The following is a 25327-nucleotide window of genomic DNA, read 5'->3' on the forward strand; positions in this document are numbered from 1 at the left end:
GCTATAACTTCCGAAAATATTATCCCATAAAAAGGATTTTTATATTAAGTTAAAATTCAAAAAAATATCTTTTTCAGGATATAAATGTTTTAATTTAGAAATTAAATTTCTATTTTAAATGAATTTAAAATAATATTTTAACTATATTTTTCAATAATTTATTTCGCGCAAAATAAAAATAAAATTTAACCTGTGTGAGCACTTTCGGGCGAGCATTGGAAAAAATTAGCTGCTATCAACGTGTTGCCAGAATATTAACAAATACTCAAATTAAAAACTAAGTTAACCATTTCTGCAAATTAAAATCATAGAAAAGTGTAGCATTCAACATGTGTCTGCATGAAATGTCACATTTTTTTGAAAAAGTGAATGCTAGACAATCTTTTCTCTCCCCTTTTAAAATGGTTATTTTATTTATTCAGTATTTCAGTTTTATAGGCGTACATAGTTTAATATAACAAAATATCCATGCTGAACTGGACCCGACATTTAATTTGTAAATCTTTAGTGGTACACATACATCTGCTAACAAAATGGTCTAAATGAAGTAAATTATCATATTTTAAGCAGAAACTAATGTTATTGAGACACTAACATTTTAAGTAACTGTTCTTGTACTATTAAAACTTATTCAGTTATGAAAATATGATTACCCTTATTCTATCTCTGTAAAAACGCACCATTTTAGAATTCTCTGTCGACCGTCTTGAAGAAAATAGCTAATCAGCACTTGGACTTTCTACAAGGTTGATTATCTAAAATAATGAAATTGTTGACAGTCCTAAAATAATGTTATTCAGAGCTTTAAAACTATGTCAGGCCTAATCGCAAAAGATTGAAACGTTAGATTGTCAAGACAGTTTTATTGAATATGATTTATAGGATTGTAGAACTCTATAAGATTCATAATTGTTTCAGAAATATATATATATTGATTGAAGTAAAATAAAATAATATTTACGGATTTAAATCATTTTAAAGGTGAAACTGAATTTTATGAAAAAGTAGAGAAAAATTTTATTGAATATTTCTTTGAAATATTGCATACATATTGCATTTTTATTAAAAAATATTCTGAGGTTCATGAATGATTACAATGTTGAATTATTCGATTTTCTAAAAATATGCTTGGTTTCAACAAAAAAAGTTTTCTTATTTATTGAAGTTTTCTCTCTTATATTTAAAATTCGGATTTAAAACTTATGGGAGCTGACTGAAAATTAGAGAAATTTGCAATATAATGAGCAAAATACCTTAAGTCTTCTATTATAATATGAGTTATCTGGCTATCGAAATTGGAAGCTTAAAATTTTTTTCTGAAGAAACTGCTAAGAGACCTAGGTACATAAATATTAAATTGAAAATTTTAGGGAGCATTTATTTGGAGAACCAGCTGGTCACTAATGGTGACTAGTATTAAATGATTTCAAATTATTTGGGAAATGAAATGTTGCTTTACAAGCTCATTTCCAATGATAGCAGGACATGCGTACGAACCATAAAATGTATTGATGCAATTATTTGCATAATTATTAAATTGATTCTGAAAAATATTTTGCAGCTCTAATTTTTAACATATACGTTTCTGACAACGTACTTTATTGAAGATTGGTATTTAATTTCATAAATAATCTAATTATTGTTGTCAGTTTATTATAGAATTCTTAAATTTTCTTCAAACATTTTAGAGTGAATTCTCTTAAAAATTCGATCTAATCACTAGTTCTATTTTTACATCTTTCTCCCTCTGACCAGTTTCACTGAAATGTTAAATTTATTTTTAAAAATTGTAATATGAGAGACATCTGTAAAGACATGAAAAGTTTTGCTTTAACTTTTCAATTTTATTTAGAATATCATATGCATTAAATTTGGTAATACTTTGGAAATTTTGCTATTTTTATATTATATCTATTAAAAATTGATTATGCCAAACATTTATCAGATGAAGTGAAAGAATGTTTTTTTTCTTTAAATCAGAAAAGATAATTTTGAAGTACATTACAGGAGCTACAATTTTATATTTAGTCCAGTATCCAATCTATGTTAATTGCTCACTACAAGTAAGAATCCTCTTATTCTATAAGATTTCGTTTGTAAGTAATATGGGGAATAGATATTTCTATAACATAGTGTTGAATTCATTTGCAAGTGAACATGACAATATTATTCAGTATTCGATTAGATCAAGGGAGACCACATAAATCTCTTCTTTCAAGATATTCTTCATATTTATTGAAATTAGAATAAAAATCACTGATAATTTAAAAAATTTCTTTGTAATATCTGTTGTTTACAAAAAATCAGAATACAAAACAAGAATCGCTGATAAACTATATTCACTGAATGAAAAAGTGGATTCAATAACATCACTGTATAATTTAAAACAATTTTTTATAATTTAATTTCATAGAAAGCTGTAAGGCACGCTGATATCCTATTGCATCTGAAACTTTTACAGCATTTCCAAATGATTAAAATGGGAATACTAAGTTGGCTTGCAGAAAAGAATTACTCGCTAATGAAGGGTTTTTTGCTAAATTCAGATGTGTGTTCTACTGTTGAAAGCAAGTTGGAAATAAAGCATAGATTTGTAACGGCATCCATTCAGTAAGGATTTTCCAAAATGAATTTAAATCCGTTTTAAAGTATTGTTACAAAACTAGATTAATTGTTACATTCGCTATTGCCAATTTATTTCTAAAATTTTCCTTCGTTTTTATCTCCCTTGTAATGAGTATTGATATCAAATTAATATAAAGCGTCGCAATCTTGAGTACATTTCATATCGGATTACTTGCTCATACTTTTTCGAATCCTTGCATATTAATCCCAGAGATTCATTTAGACTTTGAAAGGCATACATGTATTAATACATTTTCGAGAAATATCCAGTTTTGATGCTCATTGTCATGCTTATCATACAACAAATGCGAAAGTGAATAAGATTTATGTTCCTGGACTCAAAAGCGAAAGACTATTATCTGATAAGCTTCTAATACTTCCATCGCATATCCCCATTTGTAATGAAGTAATTTTGCTTATTTTAGAAAACTTAATGCATTTTACTATTACATGTGACAGATATTTATAGATTCTTAATAGAAACTGTATGTCCAAATCCCATGTAATAGGGGACATACATTTTCACGTCTTGTAATAGGATTAATAAAATATTTACACATAAAAGAACCAAATCAGTCGGATTTTAGAAGAATATATTGTTTGGAATAAGATTTCAAGAATAAGAATGGTGTTTTAATATGCTGTATAAATATATAGCATATTCTATGTATATATAATATGCTATATAAATGTTTAAGACATATATGCTTAATTTTAAAAGATGGATGCAAATTTTATAATGCAAGCGATCGGCATCGCTATTTCAAAACTTTGACAAATAAACTCACATTTTTAATTGCCTTTTTCAATTTAATAATTTGTCAATGAAGACTGAAAAAAATGAGTGGACAAAAATTATTACTCTATAAAGTATATTTAAGTTTTATTAATTCTGCAATGAAAAAGTAGTATTTCATAGTTTGTAGCCTTTCATTATTTCTTGAAGTAAAAAAAAAAAAAAAAAAAAACTTGTGGTTTACTAAAAATATTAAAAATCTTGGTTTTCAAACGAAAGTGTGTTCCGGTACAATATTCCAAATAAAGTTTCATTCATTTTGACTAGATGAATCAGGAAAAATAAGTACACATTATTTCTTCTACATATCCTCAACAACTTAACCTTAAACTGGCTACTCCGACAAGCCGGAAGGCACAAGGAAAAATTGGAATGATCGGACTGCCGCAACAGCAACACTGATGGGAACTATGGTTGAATCCTAGGGCTCATCCTTCACAGGTACAACACTTCCCAGTAGGAAGGACTTCTCGTCATCGATGGACGGAGCCAGTCCTCCACTTTTTAGCGTACCCACAGGGGTGGCGAGAACCAATCATCATACCGGATACGTCTCATCCTCAATTACGAAGTGAAGTGCACCCCTCCTTCCTGAAGAGAGAGGGCTTGAATTTTGAAACATTTGGTGTGAATACACTACAGGCTAATTCGTTCCACTCCATACTGCTATGACAAACCTTTTAATCTAAGAGCCAAGTACCTCACTATCAAATGACATGGTTTTCTAAACTGCTTTGGATGCTTTCTCGAGTATCTTTCTTCGCACCCGATGTGTTACTATACAATTCTCGCCACTTCAGTCGTGTCGAATTTTAATATCGCATATACAAATAGTATATAAGCTGCTTTAAAAATGATCCATGATTACATTTAGTAATTTCGTGATAACTCGAAAACATATTTTCTAATATTTTATCTATTCAAAATTCCTTTATACCCTTAAGACAAATTTATGATAATTGAAATGAACTTAGAATCTGATTTCGTTAATAAAGAGTATTTTGACACGAATAAGGAAAGTGCTTACAAAGCAATTAACGAAAGGAATTCGGAGAATTGAACCTTTCGTCTTCTCACATCAAAATAGTTGCAGTACAAAAGCTAATTAGATATATTAAGTCCCCCCCCCCCGATGTTTAGCGAGAGTGGTGATGCAGAAGTGAAAATGAAATATTCTAAAATTTCTATTTATTCTAAATTAAATAAAATCGTAGCGATGACTATTGAATTATTACACAATTTTGCTATTAACAATATTGTCTAATTGCCAAAGCACACTTGCACTGATCTACTTTATCAAATTTTCCAATCAAAAATTCAGTATTTCAGTATAATTTAATACAACCAGACTTTTTTCATTTGAGGGCCCTTCAAAATTCTAATTATAATAACTTATAACTCTACTATTATAGAATGAAAAATTACAATTTTTATTGAAATGAACTACATGAATTTCTTCAAATTTAATAGGCAATAGTGCTTTCTTATTTATGTATAAAAAAAAAACAACTGGTTATTCATACAAGTTAACTTTGATGCCAATATGAAATCGTATAATCACTGTATTTAAGTTTTTACACCATTCTTCTTCCTTGTGCCAATATTCTGTCTAATATTTTATATATTTTAATTTTGTGTGAAATGTTACTTGCAAAAATAAATGTAAAAAGAGTTACAAATTTAGTATACTGTGCATAGTATTCTAATAATAATATTAAGAAATTACCCCTTTTATAACTCATTATATATGAACTTTATTTAAACTTGCTTTGCTAAGCATTGTCTTTCACCATCGAATTTAATTAAAATTCTCTCAACTTATTACCTTCAACTAAATCTGAATTAATATTTATAAAATTATTTATTGTAGCTGGCGCATCTTAAATCTTAATTATGTTGTACGTTGTAGAATTTCTCTTTAATTTTTATCAGATGAAGTAATGCAGAAAGATTTTCGACAAGAATCGGCAATGTCAATGGTTAACTGTTCCTCCGAATTTTGCATTTGCTGTTAAAGTTAACATTTTTTACACTGGTTTTAAATCGAGACTATGCTATCTGTTTAGGACTTTTTGAAGATGGTACAACTTTTTATAAGCACAACTTCTGGAAACTGGGCACTGAAAGGTGTTAATAACCATCCTTTCGTGAATCAAAATTAAAATATACAACATCATCCATCATTTCCTGATTTTTACTGTCAATGATTAGTTCACTTTAGACAGTTTAATATCTTAATAAGATGTGTGTTTTTTATATTCCGGTGAATAAGGGTTACCGATATTTTGTCTTAAATTACCCCTTGCTCATAATTACACTTACAATAAAAATAAAGAAAAAAATCTTTTCAGTACAACTAGAGTAACCTGAGTGCAGTTGATTAATTAGTATATCGTTATGAATTAAATCCGCCTCTATCACTGTCCACAATCGCTTGCTAGATTTTCACCAAAAGCATCCATTCCAGCCTCAATGTAATTGAAAGTTTATTCTCACAGAATTCTCTCTTTTATAAATCTCTGACAATCTCTGTATATTGCGAAATAATTACACCAGCCTCGATCGAATGCATCTTGAGTTTAAGAATTGATCTGGACAAAACGACAGCAATGAAGTAGGAACTAGAATATCTTCAAATGGCCATCATTGATCACGTTATAACTCCCTTCCATAAGAGGCCCGTCCCTTCATGAACAGAAGGGGGGATGCAAGTAACTTAGCCCTGCACCATTACTGTGTCCACTAAGTTGGTGAGAAGCAATCAGCTTAATGGAAACTTTTCGTCCTTATATCTGGGGGGATAGAAATGGAGGATATCGTCTTAATACATCCATACTCGGCGTCGTTCGATGTACTTATTTCCAATGGTCTTCACTTCTTTACCTTTTCGTTGCCCCCTGTCGAATTCAAAGTTCAACTGTCCACATATCCTAGTTGTCAGAAAAAGGGAAATAGATGACAAAACATCAATTCTGAGTCAAATAGGGAACCAATTTATATACACTCTTCGTTTCTCATATTCGGTTTGGAACAACGCTAAATTATCCGTCAGAACTAATTCCCAATTAATCATCTAGAATTACTGAATCCCAGAACTAAAAAGGTAACGAATTTATTTGATATCTTAGACGACAGCATCTTAGAAAAGTTAAACAGTTTTGTAATACATATTTTTTTTAATTTTAAGAGAGATTCGAAAGTAACAAATATCTCACTCTGTATTGATAAATACGTCCCTTATTGATTAGTGCTGTATTGATAAATATGTCTCCGCATTTAAGATGAGAAAACTAACTACTATCATTTCAAATAACATTGCTCATAACATAACAATAGAATTAAAATCATAACAATATCTGTACTCAGTGTCCACCAAGAAGTGGCGTTTAACTAACAGCAAACTTAGAGGAAACAATTGTTAGTTATAGAGGTTGCTTCAAGATTCTGTTGATTCAGTTATTCATTTTTTGGTTTAATATTCAAGAAAAGAAAATATTTCTGGCTTAAAACATACATAACTACAATGTTTTTGTATCGCGTTAATCAATCGTTCATATAAAATTATTTAGCATAAAAGAGAAAAATAAGCATGGAGCTTGAGAAAAAAAACTCAAGACGGAAATAAAGGGAAATCAGCCTTTGTGAAGTTGTTGTGTCGAAGGCGTTACTAGAGGCAATATAGTTTTGTAATTTAAATAGAAAAAAAGCATTAACGCTTCTTATTTAAATCTGTTAAAATTCAAAAGAATCAATGTTTTTACGCCGAATCGCACATAATGAAACAAGGAGTTTTTTTTTTAATTCTGATTGTAAATAATGGAATATGAGCTTCTTTGAAGTTATTTTATTGAAGGCACTTTTAGAGGCAATATTGTTTTCTAATTTAAGTAAACTGAAAATATAGGCTTTAAATGCTGCGTATTTAAATCTGTTTGAATCTAAGAATTTTTGTTTAAGAAAAATTAAAAGCAATATTTACTTTTTTTTTGTCAGAATTTCAATCGTCAAAAAAAAAAAAAAATGAGTTCTACTTTTTGATGTATCTGCCCATTTCATTAATTTTTTTGACCCAATAAAAAAAAAAAAACATGATAGTTTTGAAATTCTACAAGGTAGACGGATGGAATTGAATATATGTCTTTAAATCCAACTAAAACATTTCTAGCAAATTTTGATCGCGACTTTCGCAAAAAAATATCTCATGCTCACAAAAATATTTATGCTCGTGATCGTAATATGAGCAGGATGAAATAAAAACTCATCTAGCCATATGTAAGGTAGATCTTGCGAAATGCTTCATTTACATATTCGTTCTTTACATATTCATCCATATGTGAATATGATTACCCATGATCGTAACAAGCTAAATGAGTGAATTTTAATACAGTATTTAAAGAGATACTAAATTCAAAAATATAGATACATCTCTAATGTTTAACCAAATCTGCCAATCAGAATTACTACCTGATTGTAGAGCAAGTTTCCACAGATTGCTTTTGTGCCATAAAACACAAACTCAACAAACAGAAAGACTGCGCATATGTGTGTATGAACTTGACAACTCCATAACACATTAAGCATGTTAAATGAATTTCGATTTGCAGTCTTGGTAATAAAATTGAAATTTCTGTCGCAATAGTACGGTGGAAAGAGATCATAATAAATATAAATTCTATTCAGTTAAATATATAATAATCATATAAATACATATTCGATTATCTATATTATATAAACAGAAAATTTCTTAGATTGTGTAAACATTTGAAAAAAAATCGAAAGAACTGATGGAAAAATCCCGTTAGTTTGCTTAGGTAAGATATTTGAATCATTCAAAAACTATAGCATTGCTGGGTTTTGAGTTGATAATCTCTGTATTGATGCGAGTACATTTTCATCCTCTATAATCTGCATACACAATAGGCTCAAAAATAAAGATAATGGTTCGCTTTTCTAAACATAAGTTGTTTAGAGCTACTTGAAACAAATAGAAATAAGCGAGAGGAATAATAAAGAGAATAAAGAGAAGGAATAAACACAGCTGTGATTTTTCAAAAGCTTCCCTTACGTGACTGAGTTCTACTCTTCATGTGATTGTATCAAATCCTTACGTTGCGTGATAATATTTGATTGAGTATGTTTATCTGGAGATTGCGAGCGAGGTTCGGTGGTCTAGGGGTATGATTCTCGCTTAGGGTGCGAGAGGTCCCGGGTTCAAATCCCGGCCGAACCCTTGTTATTGTTTTATCTTTCCTGTCAACGTTTTGTAAATGATTCTCATGGAATTATTTTTCTCTGTTTTTGAATTTTAATTACTCTTGGAATATTAGATATTTTTCGTTTCATATTAGAAACTACATCTCACCTATAATTCATGAGGGCTTATTAAAGAATTGATTCATTTGATAAAAATTTTTAATTGCTGGGTTGTAGGCGCGTATAATTTTTTTTAGTGTGTCTGAAATTTCAGAATGCATAAAAAAACATAATGATTATTGGAAAATAAAAATTAGTTGACAAATATTGTTCTACAAGGGTGTTCAAATGAAAAGGTACGAAACAACACTGTGGGCATAAATGAAGACTTTATTCAAAGTATATACCATAGGCCTGAGCACAACGTTCCCATTGATTAACGAGCTGAAGGATTCCTTGTTCCCAGAATATGCGGGATTAAAAAATAAGATTAAACATATAAAATTAACTATATTTAAAAATTCAAATTTATTATCTTCCATCTTATGGTTTTACACCTTTCTTGAAATTCAAATCCAATGAACAATCACCTTTTTTATAATTTTTATTCAAGAAAGGCTCCTCAATTTTGATGTCCTCTTTTTACTCGAAACGTGTATTGACTCATCATCGTCAGTTTCAGTTAGACTGACTATTTTCAAAAAGTTTTAATTTTAGATGATTGGGAAACTTTTTTCCTATGAATAATTATTTCTTGAAAACTTAATCGTCTCATTAAATCGACTGAATTATATTAATTTATCGATTAAGACTTAAATCAGCATTTGTTTTAAAGTTGCCAATGTTAGCTTTCCAATGTGGGGAATTTTATCTATTCCTTTAAGCAACTGAACATTTGTACTCAGTAACGTCATTTTTAATTATTGACATATGCCTCGGATTTTCTGCTTCAAACAATTTCTCTCACTTCATCTAATAAATTGTCTCGACTCCTCATCGGCCACACACGCTTTACTCATAAACATATTTTCGTCCATTCTGCACGAGATGCAAAATGATATTAACGGTTCTTCACGTTTTAGTAGAGTGTCCTGATTTTAATCATCATCTTTTAAGATTATTTAATGCTTCAACATTGGACATGCAAATGCTTGTGAGGGAACATCCCCACAAAAATCTTTTTAAATTTTTAAAAGCAATTGGTTTTTATCATATTATTTAACATTTCATTATGTTACCACTTTTTTACATCTTGTTCATAATGTTCATAGACATTGCCATGTAATTTTATCTATCAGTTTCTACTTTTCATAATTTTACATAAAAACACGCTCTTTATATTTTTACTGTATATCTGACGCAGTATAGTCAGGTATGGCTTTTGCACCACTAAACCTCACAGTCCAATCCTGACTTCATTTAAATACGGAAAATTTCTAGTAAATCCATATGTGTATCTGTAATAAGAAAATGAAAGAAAAAAACTCCACAAAAATGTGTATAAATAAATATGAAACAAATTAATCATAAGCAAAATTGAATTAAATAAATTTGCAAATCAAGATCTGAAGATCCCGTTACGATTGTAATTAAGGGGAAATCAATTATTGATAAAGTGATGCATATATATGCTTGGCCTCTGCTTGATTTTTGAATCCGTAGTATATTTTCTAGAGGCAAAAAAGCAAAAAAGCAGAAAAAAAACAAACAAAAAAACAAATTGTTAGAGATAGATCACGCGACGCAGTATATTGGTCTAACGGTTGCAACGTGGTTCACATTAAATCTGTCGTTCTCCAATCTGTGTGGTGTGGAAGTTTGGAGGGGAGGAGGTGCCAGGTCATCAGATGTCATCCTTGTCATCTGACCGCAGCTCAAAATTACTAGGTCCGCCCCAAAATATCCCAAATGTTGCTTAAAAACGGGATGTTAATATAACTAATGTAAACTAAACTACGCTTGCAACACCGCATGAATTACTTCCATTTACACCCTCACTATTCCTTCCGAATATGAGATCCCATAAAAAAATTTCAGAATATTGATTAAATGTATTATTCTTTGCAATAAATATACTTAACCATGAAGATAACACAGTTGTTTTTAATATAAACGGTGTCATCTTCAGAATTCATTTTTAAATTGCAAATAAATGATTTATAGTGATAAGTTTAAAACGCTCAATTGTTAAAAATCAGACTTCATCCTAAAAACTGAACGAATAATTTATCTACAGATTTAATTTAAAATTTTTTGTTGCTAAATGCTTATTTCAAGAAGAAACATGTTTTTAAAAAAATGGTCGTATATAAATTGTTCATTTATTTGAATTCCACCTAAAACAATCTATGAAATAATTTATTGCACATACAATACATTTTTAAGAATTGAAAAAAAAATTGGTATACTTGCAATTTTTATACCTATCAGTCAGAAAAACCCCCAATATTTTCTTAAACATAATAAATTAGTATTTTTTGAAGACGAATAGTTTTACAACTGGTTTAAAATTTTAGAAATTTTCGAGAGCTATAACAGATGAGTGACTTTCGAAGAATCCGTTGTTTTTAAAGAAATCATTCTAGAAATTTTCGAAAATAAGGAGCATACTGATCAACCAAAATCAAAAACCATCGGTACTACTCTTTCATCGGGCTAAAATTTTCATTTCCGTAGACAGTTTCCGAAGAAAAAGTAATTGCCAACAATACATTAACATTTTCTTCATAAAACAAAAGAAATTATTGAATTAAATGCAATTTCGAGGATAATTTGAGGAGTTTGAGGAATCATATAGGAGTACATTAGTTGAACTTATGTTTCCCAAATGAATATTTTATGGAATTTCAAGTGAAGCATAAAATTTTATTAACTCCGACCCAAACAATGCCGTTTTTGAAAAGAACATCAATTTTTGTATTTGAATCTGCAGTTCAGAGAAAGTATTAAGTAATTCAAAGTTAAAAAAAAGTACTTAGAAAGTACTTCAGTTATTCAAATCCTCCTTAAATCATTATATGTATTAAAATAATAATAATTGCCCTAAATAAGATGAACCATCTAGGAAATTATGCAAATTTTTTGGTTAAGGGATTAATTATGATAGTTCTAATCATTTTGTTATATTGAGTTGTGTTTGTATAACTTTATATTTATTTATCTATTTACTGTCTATCTTATAATGCAATATTTATTGCATATCTTTATATTACTTATTATATTACTTTTACACTCAGAGGGACACTAAGTTCTTAAAAAGTTTAGTTATTGTATATAAATAGTTTGGTGACGCCTTTAATATGTGAACGATATTATTATACAATTCATACCATTTTCAATTTTATGAAGCACATTTACAAAATTTCTTTCATAGCTGTATTTCAAATTTTAGTTCTTCTTTGAGGTAATTACTTACAAAATAGCATGTAATAGAAATTTTTAAAACATTTTTATTCATTTAAAATTTTGAACTTTCATATTTAAGTTAGTAAAACATATAAATAATGACTCTATGATTCTCTATCTATGCATCCAGATTCTAAGCACGATGTGATAACAATTAGAAAAACTGATGCAACTTTAGTTCAAACGAAAAGAAAAATCGATAAAATTTAGTTAAAATGAAATTAAAAATTTTTTTATCTTGAATAATTTCAAAAGCGCCATTTGAATAATCTAGATTAAATTAGTGTAGTTAATATCTGCTTAAATCAAAATATAAAGTTAAAAGTTAAAAAGACAAAGGAAATGTGATTAAAAAATTCCTTAAGGGGACTTCTTCTTCTGGCGTATAGCCGACCACCCCGCCACCACTGAACGTAGCAGTATCGACAGGATTTGTTGTGGCCGACTGCTATCTTTAGCATTGTCCATCCTTACTTTGATCCTTACATACCAAAACTGACATTCTCTTCGAGTTAATTGGCCACAAAGTGATCAATTACTGTCCTTCTTCCTCATCTACCTATAAAACAATGAAACGGCCACCACTAAGAGGAAATCTCAACGAAATTCAAAATATCTCTTCAAATTTTCGTTACACATCAACAAAAAACTGAATACTTTCAAACTCTCAAATAGTTGGTAGTTGGTAAAAAACTGACCATTTTTGACATCATGTCCTTCAGATTTTTAAGATTACCTGGTACCATCAGTACTGTACTTAAGTCAGTATTTACAATTTTCAGATTTTTTCTTAACTCCGAGATTTCAATATATTCCTTTAATCCTTAAGGAGACTAAATAAATTTTAAATTGAATCAAATCATGTCCTTTGCGGCGATGTTTTCCACTAGATGGAATATCTAAAATCTATCACTTCTAAAATCGTTAAATTCAAATATAAATGGCAAAAATATAGGTTTAGAGTTAGATCTTTCCGGGAACGATATGCCGGAAAAAGAATACCAGTGTCTTCGTTTCCTGTTCTCTCTTTTTCTTGGAAAATCAACACACTTCAAAGAATGTAGTTTGGAATGGTTAGAATTATTGGAAATGACTGGTCTTTTCTGAATGGTTTATCTGAAGTCTTGAGAGTTTTTTTTATCAATGGCTTTGGTAATTTTTATTTAGAGTTAGAGTTTTCTGCTCTTTATTTTGAGTTTCGTTAACGATCGTTGTATATAATTGTGTAAATATTTTAATTACATATATTAGTTATTTATTTTAAATATAATTTCCATTGTAAATTATACGATGATAGCGGGGTACATCAATTAAGTCTTTCCAAATCACTAAAAAAATGTCAAGCCTTTCTCATGCCCATTTCAGCATGCCTTCTAATGGTGCATCTTGGATCATGCTAAATCTACTGCACAGATATAAAGTAGTATTTTTGTTAAATTCTAAATGCAAGAAATTTTACTCGTTTTTGTGTTTCACTGTAATGCTCGATTAGTTGCGATTTTCAGAATTCTAGAGGCACAGTGTTCCAGCTGATTTAACATCCACAGATTCAACACGGTAAATATAATCTTCATCACAATTAAGTCTGTGCACTTCTTTAGGCCTAACTTGGTCACCAGTATTTTTTGTATGAGTTCAAAATTTAAAGTATAGTGTGCTGCAAAGGGCCAAAAAAAAGTTTTCTTTTCAAACATTGGCATTTCTTACTTGAATCCTCTTTCGTTTAGATCCTTTATTATCCACCATACTTGCAAAGTAAAACTGAAAAATATTTGTTAAGGCTTAGTGTTTGTTTCCATCTTTCTGATGATAAATTTTAGATCTTAATCGATTCTATAACAAGAAATTTCGAAAAAAATGTGTGTATAATTTTTTTTTAAAATTAGTAAATGATAATTCAATTTTATTTTAATCTTTATGATAACAATATCTTTGAATTACAAATAAAATTCAGAAACGAATTCGCAACATCACACCGAGGTCAAAATGCATTTCTAATTCTAAATCTGATTCTTTAAAATTGATGAATAAACTATTCAAATTTCGAGAAACAGAATTTTGTAGGAGTATTTTTTTTCTCAGTACAAATTTTTTATATTGTAGCATCTTACTATATAGAGAAATTTTTCTGATTCGAAAAAAAAAACAAACAAACAAAAGAAATTCAAAATCTTGCAACTAAATAACAGCGGGATATATGAAAAAAATCATGAGTTGAAAAATGATATTTGTCTTCTATAAATAGTTAATCAATCAATCCGTATAATATACTGCAAGCTTAAATGCGAATCAAATGCTGCAAACTCAGTTCTGAAAATAGCGCTAATAGTTGTCAATTTAGCATTCAGTAATATGTTTACTGATAAAATGGCGGAGAAATTATTTTTGTTTTAAATTTCTAGTTTAGTTATACTAACGTATCTTTTTAAAGTAACACTACTACTATTTTGGGACGAAACTCGTAATTTTGAACCGTGGTCAGATGATGAGGAAGACACCTGAGCGGGCGCCCTCTCTCCAGTTTCTAAACCACACCAGCCGAAGGATGTTTGGCCCCGATGGATTTATGGACCAGACTCGCTTTCGCGACGGTTCTTCGGTTTAATCGGGAACAGGAATTTGAAACTTTCCGGTTCCGAAGGCAAGACCTTACCACCAGGCCACCGTTCCTCTTTTAAATTTCTAATAGAGATTTAGAGGAACTTTTGATTTGATACAGAATGCAAAGTGTGTTTTAGAAAATAAAATTTTTAATATTTCGAGTAAAATAAATGCCAAGGAATAAAGATCGGAAGACTTTTTAAAATTTGCTTGAAGTATTAATGTAATTTTAATTCTCAATCAAATTGCTGTTATCAATCATATACAATTGTTGTAGATTTATAGTTTATGTTCAGAATTTGAAATTGAATTTTAAAATAATTTTATTAGCGATATAATGAATGTTTTATTTTATTGTCACAACGATTTATATGGAAAGTAATAAATTATGTCTAGTAAAAAATATCTAAGTTTCTTTGAAATTAATTTTAAAAATATTTCTAATAAAGTAAATTTCAAAAAACATTTATTAAATGAAACTTGTATTTAGAACTAAACAAAGACGTCATTGTCTTTAATAATAAATGTAAAACTTTTAAGATTAATGCGATTGGACTATGTAATAAATTTAATTAATAATAATAAATCAGTTTTTGTGAAAAGAAATATCAAGTTGCATTTGTGAAAATTAAATATTTTGAAAATGAGTTTTATTTTTGAAACGATTATTTTATTTATGAAAATAAAATCATCATCTGAAAGATTATGCTTCATTTAATATTTTTAAAGAGCTTCTTGCCGTCGTCTGCTAAATGTTTTAAATGTAAAATGTTATTTATACTTTTTAAATTCACTATTTTTTTAATTTTTTTTGCCATAAAATGTCTACAGAAATGATAAAAATTCTATAATAAAATTAGTATTATATTTAATTTTATTCATTGATTTTCTAGACATATAATAACTCAAAAGAATATTAAACAACAGTGTTTCCCCATTAGACCAAATTTTGGTAATTTATTATGACTTTGATTGTGTAGACATCAATATTCACTTTATTATCATATTCTTTCTATTCATTCAATATACATAATATAATGATGCTAATTCGATATTTTACTTTCAAGAAGTAAATATTATTAAATCGCAAAAACGATACAAATAAGTTTTAACTGTTATATCCCAAAACATAATGTTTCATAAATTATTTCAAATTTTGACTTCAGTACTATGAACTGATTGTGAAATGACGCATGAGACAAACATTTATGTCAAGATTATGTTTCTTCCTTTTTTTATTGATCTATTACTAAAACAAAAGATGTCCTTTCGAATGAATAGAAGATTATCATGAACAATTATAAGTTTTTTAACTACCATTTATTACATTTTTAGAAAATCACTGAACTTGGAAGACTTTTTAATAAGCACTAGAGCAACTTTTTTCCCTTTAAAATCAATAATCATCGTGATATGTGGAAGTGAATCGTGATATGTTTACTACGCAGAACTGAAATGAAATTTCTGCTAAATCAAGTTGTGTTTGATCAGGCCTTTCCAAGGTAAATTCAAGGATAAAAAAATTGTTTTTATTGCAAAGATATTTGATAGGTTTCAGTTCGTTGCGCTTTGTGGTTCGGTAGTCTATGATTCTCGCTTTGGGTGCGAGAGGTCCCGGGTTCAAATCCCGGCCGAACCCTTTTTTCACTTTTTCGTATATGAAACATAGAAAAAGTAGTGTAATAAAAGGATTTCGGACTCGGTGGATCTCAAAGTTTCAGACCTCCTAAGTTCGAAAAATACCTTTTTACAATGTGTCTGACTGTCTTTGAACACAATAATTCAAAAACGCTTTGACCTAAATGGATGAAATTTGGACTTAAGGCCAAATTTGTAGGTCTTTATCAAATTTTGAATGAAATCCATTCAAAAGAATTCTGTCTGCTTGGTTTATAGATTATAGTGGTAACTCTCTATAACTCTAAAATGCAAAACACTTGGCAGATTGGTGCACAGGTGTAACATCTAAAGTATAGATTCTTATAAAATTTTTAATCAAATCTGTAAGAAATGATCATCTGTTGCTCTGCTCGTTTTCATGTATTTAAAAGTAACGAATGACTTACTCTTATAAACATGATGATTTAAATCAATGGAATTCGGCAACAATTGTGACTACAGTTCTGTTTCGCATTTTTGTTTAAATTTAGTTAAGAGTTCGGTCGACAGATTTGGATTTGTTGGGGTTTTTCTGGCGCAAGAGCCATGGTTTGGCTATGCTAATAAATTTGATGGACTTCAAATATGCAAAAATTTGAGCATATGGTGCTTTACCAATTAAGAAAGGTAATGGAAAGTTCGAGTTTTCAACAAATAGTAAACGCTACATTGAAATTTGGGCATTTTGATATTATATGTTGGACAGTCACATTGCGAACATTGAGGTGGTTATTTACCTAGCAACAAGTAGAGATGGGTGAATCCAGTATGCCCGATGCGTAAACGGGTTAACACTGTGTCTGCTTTTCGATTCGGAAATGGTATGTATGTGTCATGATTTTGATTCGGTAGACAGAAAGGCGATTCAAAATTCATTTTCTTATGAAAGATTCAGTAAAATTATTATATTTCGGGAATAATTTTCGATAGTGATATGCAGAGCATTTGCGTTCTTACCCAAGGACAGCGGTGGCCTGTTAATGATGATTCCACCGAAGAATCATGTGTTAACAGGTATGGTGCAGGTCCGATTGGTCGGAGCCATACTTTCACCGGCTGTTGTGGTTTGGAAGTATTTATAGGGGGTGCTGGCTCAGGTGTTGTCCTCGTCATCTGACCAAGGTTCAAAATTGCAAGGTCAGTCCCAACATAGCCCTAATGTTTCTTTAAAACGGGACGTTAATATAAATGAACTGAACTGAGCGTCCTTACACAAGATTTATAATTTTATGTGATGAGGGAAGGATAAGATCTTAATTGGAGAGTATTCAGAAATGTTCCAGGTTTCAATTCTCTGTAGTCATATCCTTGCTATTATTTTAATAATTTGAAAAAAAAACAATTTTAAACTAAATTATTGAATGATAAGAAACCTTATATTTTAACTTCATTCTTATAGCTATTCTATGGATAGGTATGTTTAAAAAATATCTAACATTTAGTTAAATATTTGTTAAAACATACATATATCTGCATTATTGTGAAATACCATATTAAATGAACATAAATAAGCTTTCTCTCCGAAAAACTGGAACGTTTTTAATATTACCAAACTTTTCGAAATATTTAAATAATATTTTCGATGTGAAAATGGTATCTGAATACCATGTGCATTAGATGAATACTAGAATATAAAAACTAAATTTAATCTTATAATGCAACAGTAATTGATCAATGCCACAATTTGTTATTAAACCTTTTTTCAGTAAATCATGTATAACTTACAGATATTGAAAGTATATTACATATACAAAAAAATCATTAAACTCTTATACGTGAATAGCAGTTTAAATATTAGTTTTAACAAACTGTTTATACTATTTCACAAAAAGTCGTCGATTGCTCTGGAAAAGAGCAATTTTAAGTTATAGACTATCAGGTTTAAATTTAATATAATTACTCTATATATTCTCTAATGATCCGTTATCCTTAATTAGAATATACAAATAGGTAATCAAATCAATGCATTATCCTTCAAATTTATTGTTTTGAAATCTTTCAGAGCGATAATAACAACAAGAACTTTTTTAAAATTGTTCCGCATAACAACAACAGCAACAACAAAAAATCTGATAACTAAATTTTCATTATTACAATTACTTTTATTTAACATACTAAGCCATTACCTAGCATTATAAATTATCGATTGACGGAACCAATGCAATTTAATTAAAACCATTAATTAGAGAAAAACGCATTTGGAAAATATTTGAGTAAATGCTTTCAAAAGAAATTACATTTCAAAGTTAATTAATCTGATGAAAATAAGAAAAAATAAAGTAAATGTCTGCAAAACTTTTATTTCAGTTGTGAATTTTTTTAGTTCAGTTTCTAGTGCAGTTTTTTTCTTTATGTATAAAAAAATTATAATCAGATTTTATAAAACTTTCTTTTTTTAAGTCACATATAAATTTATAAACAACAAAGAACTACAAATGTTTTCCGAAGAGGAAGGCATTTATTTAAATTGAATTCCTTAAAAAGAAAATCTTTTTTATATGTTTATGTTTTAAAACAACAGAAATTATAGACAATTCGTATAGATTGACAAAGATGGTTGAAACCATAAAAGTCTCACAATTCGTAATAAATGCATTGTGACGAGAAATACGTTTTCTTTATAAAAATGAGTGTATTTGAAAAAGATACATGTAAAAGTATGTCGAATTCCTTCATTCGTGTAAGAATCGTAGAACTAAAATAATACAACAGAATTCAGTCCAATTTTTTAAATTCTTTATTTTGAAACATTATTGAATATGTAAAATTTCAAGAAAAAATGACGATATGAATGCGTTTTTAAAATCATTCTTTAAATCGTGAATTGTATAACAAATAATTTTTAAAATTGAGTAATTTTATGAAATAAATTTAAGCACAGCATTTGCAGATGTCTGCACAATGTAAATGTAAAATATTTAATGCTATCTTTATAAAAATAAGAATATCAATCAAATTCCCTCAGTTGAATTCACATTTTGCTAAACAGAGAATTTAAAGTATATATAAGTTTTTATTTCTTAATAACTGTTCATGGAGTTGATACATTACAGAAACATTTATATACAAGAAAATTAAAAAAGAATAGAATTAACGGTACAATCTAACTTCTTTTTGGGGGGTGGGGGATGGTGAATTGGAATATCGAAAATTCTAGATTCTATACACATATGACAAAGCATAATGTAAGCCTTGTGCATATTGCATCAGGTTTTTGAGGTTAATTTATTGGTATTTGAAGTCTGGCTCAGTCGTTTTCTTGTCATGTGACCTCTGATCAGAATACAGGATCCATCCCCTATGGTAGCATCAAAATGTGACGTTAACTTAATTAAATTAAATCAAGACTTTCAAAGTAAGGATGTGCTACATCTTAACTACAATCTCAAGATCTCGAAAGTGATTAATCAATTCTCTTTGTTCCCTCGCCGGACATGCAAGAGAGTAAAGTCCTTTGTCACTGTCAAGGATGTGGGCTTCTTCCTAATTTAGTCTTCGACTGATACGGATAGAAGAATGTTTCGATTCGATTTGAATTATTTCTCAGTGCAACAGATTTTAAACTTTCTACACAAAAATCGATGTCGGTTACAAGACAGGGTGGAATAATTAATTACTCTCCAACGCAAGAATGCATTAGCGTCCAACTCTTGGAACAACGTTAAAACACAAAAGTCGATTTGTATTTATTTTATGGCTTTCTGTTTTCGATGTTTACCATTGATGTTCTTATAAACATTTTAGTAGAATGCGATGAACTTAAATATTACTTAAATATTGCAATAATACAAGGGATAACTTAATATGAACTTAAATAATGCAAGGGATGAAAAGGTTTTAATATATTTATGACATACATAATATATATATATATATATATATATATATATATATATATATATATATATATATATATATATATATATATATATATATATACAGTACACTCCCGATTATCCACGGAATTGGGTGGCGCGGCATCTGCGGATAACAAAAATCGCGGATAATCCGAAAAAAGCTAAAAACGGGTATATCAAAAGGGAAAACAGTCATTCCAACTTTGAAAAATCGTTTTATGTACAATAAAACGTAAAATAAACAGCAGGAAATGTTTAACTAACGCTTAATATTTTAGTATATCACTCAGAACTAACCTAAAATGCATTTTGTTAATGAAAACAGAAAAGTGCTTTGTACTTACGAGAGGCGTCAAGGATACACATAAAAATTAATACATATGTACTGCTTTAATACTGTAATGTATTATGTAATTACAAAAGCATAACTGTAAAACTACACCTTTTTGAAGAAATGAGTCATTTGTGTTTGCTTCTTGCTTTGGAAGCATTTTCTCTTTGCTTAGAAGCAAAAAAAAAAAAAAAAAAACTTAGTGCGGCAGGCGCGGAGATAACCCGCCCGAGGATAATCGGGTGTCTACTGTACATATATATATATATATATATATATATATATATATATATATATAAGCATTATTTTATGTGAAGCAGTAAGTAGCTTCGAAAACAGTGAAGGGACTTTCGAATTCGTGACGTCGTTTTATTTCATCTTGGAGAAGCCTGCATTATTTACAAGCAGGAGAGACGAGCAACAAGATTAAGAATATTAGCATGAGCATACATTAAAAAAATCTGTCTGTTTTTATTCTATGCTAATGCTAAACTAGTAGAAACAATGCCATTGAACTGCACCCATTTTCAAAATCTTTCTAGTTCTCCTCATTCATTTAACCAGATGACCTCCTCACACCACATATTATTATTATTTTTTTTTTTTACCTTTTAGAAAAGTGTTGATTATGTAGAAGAGATTTTTAAACTTTAGACAAGCCTGAAAAAGTAAGTGTCGCTCTTAACATGGCAGTTTGATACTTGTTGGCCAATTAAAAGTTTTTTAAATATGTTTTTTTCAACTTTTTTTTCTCTCATGTCAGGGCCTTTCATTTTAAAATTCTTTTTTTTTACTCAGAAGGATTTTTTTCTTTGACTTTTTTTATTTTGAATTTTTTTTGTGATTAATTAAAAAATAACAGCTAATTAGCACGCATATTATAATGTTATCTTTTTGCTATGCTTTAAGGCATTAACATTTTGTACACAGGTTGATTGGGGAGTGAAAAGAAAAATAAATAATATATTTTCTCTCTGAATTTAGAATTCATCGTCTTCTGATAAACAATGTGTTGAGGGAGAAGTTGTTATATTCAGTCAAAATTCTTGAGAAATTTGAGGTTTCCGAGATCTTTCAGTTTCCAAATTAATTTTGATGTTTTTTTAATGTGTGTGTGTATGTGTGTTTGTCTGAGTGTGTGTGTGTTTGTCTGTGTGTATGTGCATAGTGTGTTTGTCTGTATGTGTGTGTGTTTGTCTGTGTGTATGTGCATAGTGTGTTTGTCTGTATGTGTGTGTGTTTGTCTGTATGTGTGTGTGTGTGTCTGTGTGTTGTCTGTGTGTGTGTGCATGTCTGTGTGTATGTGTGTTTGTCTTTGTGCATGTGTGTTTGTCTGTGTGTGTGTGTGTGTGTGTTTGTCTGTGATGATTGTGTGTTTGTCTATATGTGTGTGTGTTTCTCTATGTGTGTTTGTGTGTGCGTGTGTTTGTCTGTGTGTGTGTGTTTGTCTGTGATGATTGTGTGTTTGTCTATATGTGTGTGTGTTTCTCTGTGTGTGTTTGTGTATGCGTGTGTTTGTCTGTGTGGTTGGACGTGGGCGTGTGAACTTTTGGATTTTTAATTACAATAAATACTATTGATGAAATTCACTATATAATGCATTACTTTTTAAAAATAAATCCCAAAAACAGTACATGAAAAGAAACTTTTCTTAAAGTTATATTCAGTTTCGAAATCATTATTATATAAATCAGCAAAATGATCCCAAACTGCATGAATTTTCTAAATCGAAGTTGTCGTTTTCATCGAATGGCGCCTGCATGTATATTTTTAATAATCATATTTATTTAACTGATGATTAATATCTATATCGAAGAAAAAATATACGTATGATTTTTAAATTACACTTCTCTTCTGACTAATTTCCTCGAGAAAGCATTAGGTACTCAGTTTGTGTATGGGTTGACATTGATAGAAAGATGATAACTATTTTTGTAATTTCAGAAAATTTTAATAAAGATCTGGGATTGAGAAAACTTTTACGTTGTTTACTACTTGATGATGAATGAGAAATAATGGAGGCTGAAAGAGAACGAGGCTAGAAATTAATAAAAATACTTAGCTTCTGATATATCAATATACATTTCCCCTTTGGTTTTCTCATCTATTATTGTTCCAACATTAGTTTGTGTAAGATTTTATACTGAAAAAAGATTTATAACTACATATCTTATCCGGGTATTAATATAACATTTTAAGTAATTCATTAGAAAATATCTATAATACAAAGTAGAAAATACATGCACGTGTCTGTCAGTAACAAAAATCTCTTATTAGTGGTGAATGGTTGCAACCTGAAATAGCACATGACATTCAGGTTATAAAGGGCCAATTGTGCTTTCTCCAACTTTCAAAATTATTTTATTCTTAAGATATTTAATTCGATAATGAAAATTAAGATGATTATCAAAATATGTCGCCAATAAATTTGGAAATATATATCGAACATAAATTAATTTTATCCCATTTTAAAGAGCAATAAATTATATTTCAATGATTATAATTTCAATGAGGTACAATTTTTCCTATAATTAAAAAAACAACTCAAAATTCGTTTTAAAAACAATTTGTTTGAGTCGAATACTCAAATCATTCATTCATGTGTTTTTGTTTCTTTTAGAGTTTATAGACAAGAAATATTAATTTCTTTTGAGATGAACTCGATGGCAAAATTCTTACTTTCTTTTTCTAATTCATTGCAACACTTTTTTATGCTCATGAAATAATCCTTCGACTTTAGCTGGGTTATTAGGCGATCTTCCGCCTTTAATATTATAAATTTTTAAATGATCCTAAATGTATGAAAGGTCATTCAGGTTTACTGAATTCTATTCTTACCGAAAACGAAAAACGCGAAGATTGCTTCTGATTTTATCTGGCTCATATTTTCAAAATTAGAAATATATATATTGATGAGTATGTGACAAAATGTCAGTGGCAAGATTCGTAAAATTTATTAAATCTTTATCAACATATGCCATTCATTATTATGACTGTTTCAAATGATTATAATTTCAGCATTATTATTCGTGGCTCTTTTTAAAGTGGAGAAATAGATCGACATTTAAATAATTATATGACCTCTTAGATAGATATGTATAGATCACTCTTCGTAAAAAAAGACTTATTCATTTTTTTAAAGAATTTTTTCACTATAATTTCAATTGTATTGAAGATGGATTATTAATGTCAGTTAGATTACGAAATAATAGCGATTTATTTGTCGTTGCTTCATTATTTATTCGTTTTTTGGTTCATTTTTCTTTTCTTGAAAAAGCGCTCTCGTTGAATTTAATCAGCATAAAAGGCTTCATTTTACGGAAAAGGAAAGAATGGGGTTTTAAAAGGAACGAAGAAGAGAAAAATCACAAAGATCTGAATTTGAATAAGGAGGAGTAACATAAACTCTTTTCCAATTTATGATGCATGTTTGCTCTATTAAATCAGTTCTTTTAAAAGAAATTTCAATTACTACCAAGAGGACATACTTCTAGATTGCTCTTGAAGAAAAAGAATAAAACATTTCGGGCGAAAAACTATGCGACAGATTTTTGTAGACAATGAAGTGTGTGAAAACGTTGTTTTATTATGCTAAAATATTGTGTTGAAATTTATTCTGAGATCCAAATGTATGAATCAATCTCCCAAATCTGTAAAATCCCCCAAAGGATTAATTGAAGTATTTTAGTTTTGAATTCAGTATTCACATATTCTTGAAACAAATGCCAATTCAAAAGCATTTTGTTATTTCAAAGGGATTAGAATGGGAAAAAAATTATACTACTGCACTGGTCTGAAAGACATCTATTAAAAAGATTTATTTCTGCATAATAATTGATATTTTATTTGAATTCTAAATAAAAAAAGTTAGATAAGATATTTGTCATTACATCTTTATCTACAAAAGTCTACATCTACATTATCTACAAAAAATGCATAACGGCGATTAAACGTATGACCAATTCAGTAAGCATCGTCGCTTTAAAAGGAATTCCAATGCGAAACCATTTTGGAAATCATTAGGGGAATTTCAACATGTATCAAAAATATACAATTAAACCTCGATCTCATAAAGGGTGATTAATATAATGAGTAAAAAAAGAAACTCCCTCAACTAGCGATGTTTTACCAAACGAGTGAGACATCTTAATATAACACGTCGAATTCTACCTGTATCTCAGTAACATGTTTATAGCTTCTTATATCTCAATGTCCGTTTCAATATTGATGTAATCAATATCAATATTTATTATTAATTCTTTTTTCAAATTAATAGACGAGCTAATAAATATGTAATTAACAAAAATAGAAGGAAATAAATAAGTAAGACCCCTTTAATAATTATCATGGTTTCACGTGGATAGGAGGGAGAAGTATTTCAACAAATATATAAGTTCAATAAAAGTATAGTTTAGTTTGATTATATAATCCAATTTCGAAACAACATTATATCTATTTTAGAAAGAACTTCTTGATTTGGAGCCCCGGTCAGAAGACGAGGACAGATTCTGAGCCGGCTTTCTTCTCTAAAATTTTGCATTATACTGGACACGACAGGAATGGAAGTCCAAATACGATGACATTTGGCTAAAGAAGTCATATTAAACATGGACCGGGTTTTTATGCACGTCGGATCGTTAAGGGAATCAGATTTTGAACCTGCATCCTATACCTTGGCTACTGCTTCCTTAAAGAATAGCGAGGCTTCTTTTTATGCATATAATTTCTAAATGAAAATGAATTTAGCATGAAATGAGTTCTTGTTTCGTAAAACAAAGCAATTTATTATTTAAAAATATATCTGAAAAATCAAAAGATACAGGAATATTTTTCTTAAAAAGATAAGTTTTCTAAACTTCC

At 29.2% G+C, this 25327-nt stretch overlaps 1 non-coding gene across 1 annotated transcript; it reads left to right on the forward strand.

Moving 5' to 3' along the window:
- Nucleotides 1-8579: 8579 nt before the first annotated feature.
- On the forward strand, nucleotides 8580-8651 carry Trnap-agg (transfer RNA proline (anticodon AGG)). Its single transcript has one exon. It is a non-coding gene; the product is annotated as a tRNA-Pro (tRNA).
- The last annotated feature ends 16676 nt before the right edge of the window (nucleotides 8652-25327 follow it).

This window comes from Argiope bruennichi, chromosome 5, assembly GCF_947563725.1.
Source record: "Argiope bruennichi chromosome 5, qqArgBrue1.1, whole genome shotgun sequence".
NCBI lineage: Eukaryota > Metazoa > Arthropoda > Arachnida > Araneae > Araneidae > Argiope > Argiope bruennichi.